Genomic DNA, 8,223 nt, shown 5'->3' with positions numbered 1-8,223 from the left:
AGAGCTTGATTCAGAGAGTGGCATCTGCCATTACTGAGGCTTTAGTAGGCGGTTTTCCCCTAACTAATGCTAAGAAGGCTGGGAGGTCTACGCTGGGCTTGGCAAAGTGACTGGGGCCAGGCTGCTTCTCTAGATTTCTCCTCACTGGGCAGGGCATCTCCTAAGGAAAGGTAACAGCTCCAGTCAGGGGCTTACACACAAAACCCTCATCTCCCTAGGACAGAGCACTGGGGGGAAAGTGGGGCTGTGGGTACAGCTTCAGCAGATTTACTAGTTCCTGCCTGCCGGCTCTGAAGAGAGCAGCTGATCCTGACACAAAGGATTCTCCTAGCACAGTGCACCAGCTCTGCTAAGGGACAGACAGCCTCCTCAAGTGGGTCCCTGATCCCTGTGCCTCCTGACTGGGAGAAACCTCCCAACAAGGGTTGACAGACACCTTATACAGAAGAGATCCAGCTGACATTAGGCCAGTGCCCCTCACGGATGAAGCTTCCAGAGGAAGGAGCAGGACACAAACAAACGGAAAAACTTTCCATGCTTATGGATAGGAAGAATCAATATTGTGAAAATGGCCATACTGCCCAAAGTAATTTATAGATTCAATGCTATTCCCATCAAGCTACCAGTGACTCTTCACAGAATTAGAAAAAAACTACTTTAAATTTCATATGGAACCAAAAAAGAGCCCATATAGCCAAGACTATCCTAAGCAAAAAGAACAAAGCTGGGGGCATCACACTACCTGACTTCAAACTATACTACAAGGCTGTAGTAATCAAAACAGCATGGTACTGGTACCAAAACAGAGATACAAACCAATGGAACAGAAACCTCAGAAATAACACCACGCATCTAAAACCATCTGATCTTCAACAAATATGACAAAAACACACAATGGGGAAACAGCACCTATTTAATATATAGTGCTGGGAAAGCTGGCTTACTCAATGCAGAAAACAGAAACTGGACCCCTTCCTTACACCTTATACAAAAATGAACTCAAGACGGATTAAAGACTTAAATGTAAAAACCCAAAATCATAAAAACCCTAGAAGAAAACCTAGGCAATACCATTCAGGATATAGGCATGGGCAAAGACTTCATGACTAAAACACCAAAAGCAATTGCAACAAAAGCCAAAATTGACAAACAGCATCTAATCAATCTAAAGAGCTTCTGCACAGCAAAATAAACTATGATCAGAGGGAACAGGCAACCTACAGAATGGGAGAAAATTTCTGCAAGCTACCCATCTGACAAAGGTCTAATATCCAGAATCTACAAGGAACTTAAACAAATTTACAAGAAAAACAACCCCATCAAAAAGTCAGCAAAGGATATAAACAGACACTTCTCAAAAGAAGACATTTATTTATGTGGCCAACAAACATATGAAGAAAAACTCATTATGATTGATCATTAGAGAAATGCAAATCAAAACCACAATGGGATACCATCTTACACTAGTCAGAATGGTGATGATTAAAAAGTCAGGAAACAACAGAGGCTGCTGAGGATGTGGAGAAATAGGAACGTTTTTACACTGTTGGTGGGAGTATAAATTAGTTCAACCATTGTGGAAGACAGTGTGGTGATTCCTCAAGGATCTAGAACCAGAAACACCATTTGACCCAATACCCTTACTGGGTATATACCCAAAGGATTATACATCATTCTACTATGAAGACACATGCATATGTATGTTTACTATGGCACTATTTACAATAGCAAAGACATGGAACCAACCCAAATGCCCATCAGTGATAGACTGGATAAAGAAAATACGGCACATAGGCTGGGCGCCGTGGCTCACGCCTGCAATCCCAGCATTTTGGGAGGCGGAGGTGGGTGGATCACAAGGTCAACAGATCAAGACCATCCTGGCCAACATGATGAAACCCCATCTCTACTAAAAATACAAAAAAAAATTAGCTGGGCATGGTGGCACACGCCTGTAGTCCCAGCTACTCGGGAGGCTGAGGCAGAAGAATTGCTTGAACCTGGGAGGCGGAAGTTGCAGTGAGCCGAGGTCACGCCACTGCACTCCAGCCTGGCACCTGGTGACAGAATGAGACTCTGTCTCAAAGGAAAAAAAAAAAAAAGAAAAGAAAAATATGGCACATATACACCATGGAATACTATGCAGCCATAAAAAAGTATGAGTTCATGTCCTCTGCAGGATGAAGCTGTAAACCATCATTCTCAGCAAACTAACATAGGGACAGAAAAATTACATCACATGTTCTCACTCATAAGTGGGAATTGAACAATGAGAACACATGTACACAGGGAGGGGAACATCATACACTGGGGCCTGTTGCGGGGTGGAGAGCAAGCAGGGGGAGAGCATTAGGACAAACACATAATCCATATGGGGCGTAAAACCTAAATGGCAGGTTAATAGGTGCGGCAAACCACCATGGCACCTGTATACCTATGTAACAAACATACATGTTCTCCACATGTATACCAGAATTTAAAGTAAAATTTAGAAAAAGAAATATTGTAATGCTTAAAAAAAATAGAAATGGCTATATATAGTTCCTTTTTAAAGTGATGATCTCTTTGAATTTGTTTTTATTTTTATTTATTTTTAATTTTTTTAGAAAAGGTCTTGTTCTGTTGCCCAGGCTGGAGTGCAGTGGCATTATCATGGCTCACCGGAGCCTCAAATCCCTGGGCATAAGTGATCCTCTTGCTTCACACTCTCGATTAGCTAGGACTACAGGGGTGCCACAATGCCTGGCCTTTTTTTTTTTTTTTTCTTTCTTGTAGAGACGGAGTCTTGCTATGTTGCCCAGGCTGGTCTCAAACTCCTGGCCTCGTGTGATCATTCTGCTTTGGCTTCCCAAAGTACTTAGATAACAGGAGTGAGCCACTACGCCTGGCCTTCTTTGAATTGTTTTGTTTTGTTTTGTTTTGAAGACATGGCCTCACTCTTGTTGCCCAGGAGCGTCTCCCAGGCTCAAGTGTTCCTCCCACCTCAGCCTCCTAAGTAGCTGGGACTACAGACGAGCACCATCATGCCTGGCTAACTTCGTATTTTTTGTAGAGATGGGTTTTTGCCATGTTGCCCACACTGGTCTTGAACTCCTAAGCTCAAGGCTATCCACCTGCCTTGGCCTCCCAAAGTGCTGGGATTGTAGGTGTGAGCCATTGAGCCTGGCCTGAATTTTTAATAGCTTCCATTAACAATAAATTTTGAATGCAATAACCATTCAGTATTTACAATTGAAATTACAACAATGACTCTAAAACTTTTTTTTTCTTTTTTTCAGATGGGATCTCACTCTGTTGCTCAGGCTGGAGTATACGGGCACAATTATAGCTCATTGCAACCTTGAACTTTCGGGCTCAAGTGATCCTGTTGCCTCCACCTCCTGGATAGTTAGGATTACAGGCATGCACTACCACATCCAGCTAATTATTGTTATTATTATTTTAGAGATGGGGTCTTGCTATGCTGCCCAGGCTAGTCTCAAACTCCTGGACTCAAGCGACCCTCTTGCCTTGGCCAGGTGTGAACTACTGCACTGGCCTCTTTTCTTTCATTAAGACATGTAACAGAAATGTCATGAATGACATTTCAGGTGAATTTTCAATTCAAATGAACTTTTTTCTTTTAGACAGAGTCTCGCTCTGTTGCTCAGGCTGGAGTGCAATGACACAGTCATAGCTCGCTTTAGCCTTGATCTCCTGGGCTGAAGTGGTCCTCCTACCTCAGCCTCCCAAGTAGCTGCGACTACAGGCATGCACCACTACATCTGATTAATTTTTGTAATTTTAGAAAAGACAGGGTTTTACAATGTTGCCCAGGTGGGTCTGGAACTCCTGGGCTCAAACCATCTGCCCACCTTGGTTTCCCATAGTACTGGGACTTACAGGTATGAGCCCCTGTACCTGGCCTGACTTTTTAATTTCAAATATGTCAAAATAATGATGGAACTGTAATTTGCATTGTGAGGGCAGTACCCCTGCAGCTGGTATGAACACCACAAAAAGGACATATCAACTCCAAAAGTCCAGACATGCCCAATTAATGTGAGAATGAGATATGGAGTTGCTCCTTGGGGTTACTCCCTGGAACTGCACCTGCCTGGAGGCCCTGTGCTGACTCCGTGTGCCCCCACTCCACTAGCTGCACCTTGGGATGCCTGCCATGCATCCAGGCATCTAACACATGAATATCTCCAGCAGCCCCATAGGCCCCCATGGGCAGCAGCATGCCCTTTGGCTGAATTTTCTGAGATTTTAGTATGGAGAAAGAAGAGCTGAATTTTGCTTATCATTCTCATCGCTTGTGGAGTACACAGGAATGCCATTAGACTTTGTTTTCCTCTAGCTCGCCTCAGAGGAACCCAAAAAAGGTTGCTTATGATGCAGGAAACTGGAAACTAGCTCATGGGCTCTGCCCACAGACTACTGAAAGGCTGAGTGAGTGAATCAATAGCTTGTGGCATACATGTAACACATCCATGGGAATATTTGTTAAGAAATCCACCCTGTGCTATTAATTATCCCTTCTCCTGCTTGTATTTTCCCTCCTCCCTCCCTCCCTCCCTCTCTTCCTTCCCTCCTTCCTTCCCTTCTTTCTTTCTCTTTCTCTCTCTCTGTCTCTTTCTTTCTTTCTTCTTTCTTANTATTTTCCCTCCTCCCTCCCTCCCTCCCTCTCTTCCTTCCCTCCTTCCTTCCCTTCTTTCTTTCTCTTTCTCTCTCTCTGTCTCTTTCTTTCTTTCTTCTTTCTTACTTTCTGACAAGAGCCTCACTCTGCTGCCCAGGCTGGAGTGCAGTGATGCCATCTCAGCTCACTTCAACCTCTGCCTCCTGGGTTCAAGCAATTCTCCTGCCTCAACCTCTGAGTCGCTGGGATTACAGGTATGCACCACCATATCTGGCTAATTTTTGTATTTTTAGTAGAGACGGGGTTTCACCATGTTGGCCAGGCTGGTCCTGAACTCCTGACCTCAAGTGATCGGCCCACCTGGGATTACGGGCATGAGCTACTGTGTTCCACCTCTCTCCTATATTTTCAACCTTTCTCTTTACTGGCCGTTTCACTTTGCAAATTACAATTAAAAGTTTATAAAATTAAAAAACAAAAACACTGAGGTGATGAATATGCTACTCTGATTTGATTATTACACACCATATACATGTTTCAAAATATCATGCTGTACCCCATAAATATCTACAATTATGTCAGTTAAAAATCATAAAAGAAAAAGCCCCAAAACAAAAAATAACTATCCATTTTTATTTTTTCCTCCAGCTACGACTCTGTCTTGCTTTCTCCAAACAGCTAAACTTCTAGAAAGAGTAATGTACACTTATTCTCACATTATCTCCAATCAGTCTTTTCTCAACCCATTGTAATCTAGATTTTAATAAAACTACACTTGAAAAGTTATAAATAAACTTCTTATTGCTGTATGTAATGGATAGTTCTCCATTCTTAACAGCATTTGATATAATCGACCATTTCTTCCTTCTTAGAAGATTCTTTTCCTTTGGCTTCTATGACATTACATTTTGAACAATAAATAAGTGTTGAACTACATAGTCTGGTGAACTAATAAAACACAATCTCTGCTCTAATGAAACATAAATAGAAATATACTGAATAATAATTTATTGAATTGTTGCTTGAATAATTGCTGAATAATGATCAATTATGGAAGTTCAAGAGTTCATTTGAAATTTTTTATTGACACTGAAATCAAGTAGAAATTCACTACATTGATTTCATTTACATGAATTTATAAGTATAAATTATCCCCTTATAATTAGTTTTTTAAAAGTGATGTCTAATAAATGGAAATTTCTTATGGTGACATTTCAATAGATCTTAACTCAATGGAAGTATCACAAAGAGTGGTGATTTAATTTAATCCAGGTAGATTAATTTCTGATGATCTCACCATTCCAGATTAGAACACATGAGACTGAATTGGCTAATAAATCCTGTAGCCCATCTCTAGCAAATATGTGTCCAGTAAGTCTTTGGATCTTACCCAATTTATGTTTGAATTCTTTGATTGTTGCATTACCCAAATCACCAAAGGACTCAATAACCTCTAAATGCCAGCACAAATGCAAAATGACAGTTTACTTGAATGTTTTGGAATCCTATTTGTTCCTGCAGAAAGAGCTCATACCCTTTTATCAACAGAAACCCAATTTATTGATTAATCTGAGAAATCAGGGGGCAGCAGAAAATATACTTATCAATCTATCATGTGCTATGTGTTAGGCCTGGCTCAGCAAGTATAAAGAATATGGTAAAACTGGATTCTGGAATCTTACAATCTAGTCAGAAAGCAAATAAAAAGACTTTGCTTTAAGGTCGGGTGCAGTGGCCCATGCCTGTAACCCCAACACTTTGGGAGGCCAAAGTGGACAAAGCACTTGAGGCCAGGAATTGAAGACCAGCCTGGTCAAGTGGTGAAACCCCCTCTCTACTACAAATTTAAAAATCAGCTGGGCATGGTGGTGTGCACTTGTAGTCCCAGCTACTCAGGATGCGGAGGCACAGGAATTGCTTGAACCTGGAAGGCAGAGGTTGCAGTGAGCCAAGATGGCACCACTGTACTACAGCCTGGGCAACAGAGCAAGGCCCTGTCCAAAAAAAAAAAAAAAAAGACTTTTCTTTAACATAAAGCTCACCACCCAGAATCCCTTCTAATTTTTAAATTTTTATTTCTTCTAGAATGTCTTCTAATTTTCTCATTTTTGTTTCTTCTCTCATAAAAACGCATTCAACAAACTCATTTAAGGAATATTTGTTGACTTCATATGATGATGTGCCAATCACTATGATGCTAAGCAAATATGGCTCCTACTGTCATAGACCTTTTTAGTGAGGAGAGAGAGACAATACACAAACAAATCATTGTTTCTTATCATGACAATTACTATGAAAACAATAAGCAAGGTAACATGGAGAGTGACTGGGGTGCCATGTTAGTTGGGTGGTCAAGGAATGCCTCTCTGATGTGGTGACATCAGCTGAAGTCTGAGACAAGAAGCCATGTTGAACATCTGGAAGAACAGTGTTCTAGAAGAGGGAACATCAATTGCAAAGGCCCTGGCCCCAGAAGGAACTCAGCATGTCCCAGGATCAAAATGAGTATTAGTTACCAATACTGATTATCTCAGGGATTTATTTGGTTCTATAAAGACTTACAAGCCAAGGTCTCTGTCCTAAAGGAGCTCTGTAACAGAGACAGACATAAGTAAGAAAGATCATAATGCAGTGCAGCAGTACATTGCAGTGACAGCAGTATGGACAAGCTAAGGACTAAGAAGGAAGACAGTAATTCTCTGGGGTGTGTTTCAGGGTAGGCATCACAAAGGTGGTGATGTAAAAGCAGAATTTTGCAATATCAATAGAATTGACAAAGCAGGAAATAGAGTTGTGCTGAGGTAACAATGCACAGAGAACACTGAGGGCAAAGACCTCCAGGCTGCTGCTTATTAGTGAACACTGCAATAGAAGAAAGTGATGCTCAAAAGGCACAGAGGCCAAGCCATCATGGGCCTTATGTTCTGTGCATGACTGGAGCTACCAAAAGACTCTGAGGAAGGCAACTCGGGGTTGGACTTTTTTTACATGACCATCTCTCTTAATTTATGTCGGCGGGAGAGTAAATGTGAAATGATAAAATGGCAAAGGAACTCAGAAAGTGATGAGAAACCTGAGAGGCTTTTAGGGGTTGATAAAATGAGTAGGACTTGGATTACCCACTGTTTAGTCACTAATAACTTCCAGTGCCTGGTACTAATAAATACTTGAGGAAGGAATGTATGAAAATGAGTAGTGATTGGCTGGGTGTGGCAGCACCGTGTCCGATAAGCGGAAGTTATGAGCCCCACATTAACAGACATTGAGCGCTTAAACCCGTTTTTAGATGTGTTGTTTTAATTCTAATAACCATATACGCATTTCCACTTTTCAGATGAGAAAATTCTTAGGCTCAGAGAGATCACGGTACCCTGACAGCAGTTCTAGAACTCGTTAGAAACTTGGCTCAAGAGGATGTGACAGGACGGGCGCGGTGGCTCACGCCTGTAATCCCAGCACTTTGGGAGGCCGAGGCTGGTGGATCACGAGGTCAAGAGATCGAGACCATCATGGTCAACATGGTGAAACCCCGTCTCTACTAAAAATACAAAAAATCAGCTGGGCATGGTGGCGCATGCCTGTAATCCCAGCTACTCAGGAGG

This window comes from Cebus imitator, unplaced genomic scaffold (assembly GCF_001604975.1).
Source record: "Cebus imitator isolate Cc_AM_T3 unplaced genomic scaffold, Cebus_imitator-1.0 Scaffold124, whole genome shotgun sequence".
Lineage (NCBI taxonomy): Eukaryota > Metazoa > Chordata > Mammalia > Primates > Cebidae > Cebus > Cebus imitator.
This window is presented reverse-complemented; position numbering follows the sequence as displayed.